The following is a 3,204-nucleotide window of genomic DNA, read 5'->3' on the forward strand; positions in this document are numbered from 1 at the left end:
ATCCCCTTTTTGTTTGCTTTGAGATTTTTTTTCTTCTTGTACCAATAACACATCCTTAACAAAATAATGTCTTTTTGTTCCTCCAAAAGTTCATTATGTGTCTTGACAATTTCATTTTCTTCTCTTATGTCTATTCAATACCTTCAACTGATAAATGTCTTGTTTCAGAATATGAAAAATATCTTGTTCTTCTTGAAAAGTAGTAGTATGGGCCCTAGAATTAACTGTAGGAACATCATTATATGCAAAGTCTTATTGAATTTCCTCAAATATTTTTCCTTCTTATGTGCTCCTTGTTCTGATGTGTCCAAGTAATCATAGAATTCTTGTTGGTTCAAATCAATTTTGGTATTTTTTCTTATTGGGCTCTATTATAATGAGGACTTTGTCATTACTCCTATGTTAACATATTCTTCTTCCTCAATATTAATAGTCTCTAGAGGACTTTTTTGTGTTGGATCATTTGAATGCTTGGAATGTTCCTTCTCCTCAACTTTTGCCCAGATTCCATGGCCTCTATCATATTTCTCTTCTTTCTTCTTTTCCTCTATAATTTCTCTTGATCTTCCTCAGGTTTCTCAATATTTTTTCTAACTTTCTTTCTTCTAACATCATGCTTCTTAAAATCTATTGACGCATCCCCTGATGATGGACTCACTTAGTAGTCTGAAATGCTGGTTTCACAAAATTCTATAACCAGTCATTCCTCCTCTATCAAGAAAAATTTCCTCACCTGTATGGATTCATTATTTAATCATTCTTCTTATTTTTTTGTTTAACGTTTTCCAAAAATATACTGAGTGTAGTATCATCATTTATTTCCTCTAGTGAAATTTTCATTTGTTTTGGTTCGTTGACTGTCGAACCCTCATTTTCTTCTATATGAACTTCAAGGATAGGGTTTTGAGATTTTCTTCGACTCTTTTTAGTTTTGAGTACTTCTAATGTAGGAGCATGAGGCTTTAAGACAAAAGGCTTTGAACTTATTCCAAAAAATCCAAAAAAAGTTTACAAGCAAAGGAGTGGGGTCCTTTAGCTGTCAATTTACAAAACTTTCTAGTTAGGATTTGAACTAGAATCTAGGATTTAGATTATCATGTAATAAATTCAAGTAGTTAGTTGTAGTGGAGATTCTCGAGGAGAATATCATGCAAATTAGATAGGATTAGTTAGTTCGATCCTTTGATTCAGGATCTGGTTGTTAATAAACTAGTACTTATGTAAGCTCTAAATCATTGGAAGTGGATTTTGATTGATTCGGTTTGTTTTGGATGTATATGATAAAGTTGCAGAAAGAATATCTCTGTGTAATTTTTGTGTGAAATTGGTCAATCCCAGAGGTGTTGCATCCCTCCGTAGTGTCTCTGTGTATTTGTGAAATTCCAGTTTGGCTTAGAAGTCAAGGTTTTATTTTTTGTGTGTGATCGCATTTAATTCGAGTTCATTGTGTATTAGCGACTGCGGCGTTAGAAGTGTTTGATTTCCCGATCTAGAACTGAAGTCCTGCACTCTTATCAACTGTTGATTTCATTTCCAATGCTTTGGGGTATAGTCAATAGCTAGGGTTGGCTCTGTGTTTAAACCTTGTGTTAATCAAAGTCTCGTGAGCCATAGATCCTGAAAACCCCTTGTTATCGGGCGTTAATCTCAAGACCGGACCTGAATCGTTATAAACTAGGGCTTATAATTATATCAACTTCGTGAGGTGGTATCATCGCATAGCATTCCATGTGATATCACAAAGACTAACGGATCATTGTTGATGTTGACTGTTAGATCATGGGGTAATATTGCATCGCAAGGTTAAGAGTGGAAGACCCAGACTAACGGAGTTGCAAAATGCGACATGCGATACAAACGCATTGATAAATATCGCATTGCAACGTTTACAAATAAAGAAACCCTACCATTGAGTTGCGATTGTGATATGCGATGGTTAGATAATTATATAAGGTATTTGGTGGTTGCGGCTAAATTAGCGTTTTTGCTAATTTAGTAGAGTATCTAACTGGAGGTAAACAACCAATGTTTCGAGGGAAATCCAAGAAGAAATTCCGCTAGAATTAGAAGAAATTGTATCAGGTTTTGAACGTTTGTCTCTTACGCCTGCACCCCGGCCACCAAGTTCTTCTTCTTCTGAGTTTTCTATGAAGTGTTTTTTAACTATAAAGTCTTGCTAATTATCACCAATAGACTTCAAATGTGCTTCAATTAAAATTTTCACCAAATCATGGTGATACAAATCATGGTGATACAAATCACTATCAATATTTCTAGAATCTCTTTAGATGTTAAAGGTCATTTTCTTCAAACTCCACATCAAATAGTAGGGAAGCTTTAATCATTTTACTTTGAAAAATATCATTAACAACCTTGCATGGTAGAAATTAGAAACCTTCCGTACCTAAATTCACAAGTGAGGAACTTCTGGAGTACAAGTAATAGGTTCCTACATTTGGATTTAAGCATTTTAACCAGAATTCCCTTCTTGAAGGTTAATGTATCCATGTTTGGTTCATGTAGAAATTTTTTCCACTACTCATATTTAAGTCTCTAACTCTTGAACCAACTTTCACCATGGTGAGGAAGGTTTGTAGCTTCTGATACGAAGAACTGTGTAATCTTAAGCCTTATGTTACCTATCTCTACCTCCACACTATCAATTGATCTAGAAAATGCCCTAGTCACTTGAATTTCATAGCCATCGAATTTCTCAAAGAATTTTAACCACCCTACATTTTGTAATTGATCCTTAACCTGTGGATAAGAACTAAGGAAATTATTTCCATTTGGCTCAAAACAAACAATGAAACCCATTGTGTAGGGGAGTTGAGCCTTGAATTGCCTCCTTTCGACATAGATTGAATGGATATGGGTAGGGAAATGGAAATGGAATGAAGCATATTGATGGTTGGAGTAAGCTAAAATGTCAAGGATTTGGTCAATTTCCAATAGAACTCTAGATTTTACATTCATGATTTTCCATGGATTTAAAAGATATTTTCCTTTAGGACCATTGGAAGTCCAAATGAATAAGAGACAATATAACATAATGAATTAGGATATGAGTGTGAGTATTGGGATAGGACTGTAAATCAGGTCATAATTCTGCTCATCATTATAAAATATGTATCATTATTATTTAGACTCACAGATTTATTGCTCCTTTAATGAAAAATAATTTAAAAACCTATAACATAGCAT

This window comes from Pinus tabuliformis, chromosome 9 (genome assembly GCF_031772625.1).
Source record: "Pinus tabuliformis cultivar Carrire ecotype Pingquan chromosome 9, CPIR1, whole genome shotgun sequence".
NCBI classification, from domain to species: Eukaryota; Viridiplantae; Streptophyta; class Pinopsida; order Pinales; family Pinaceae; genus Pinus; species Pinus tabuliformis.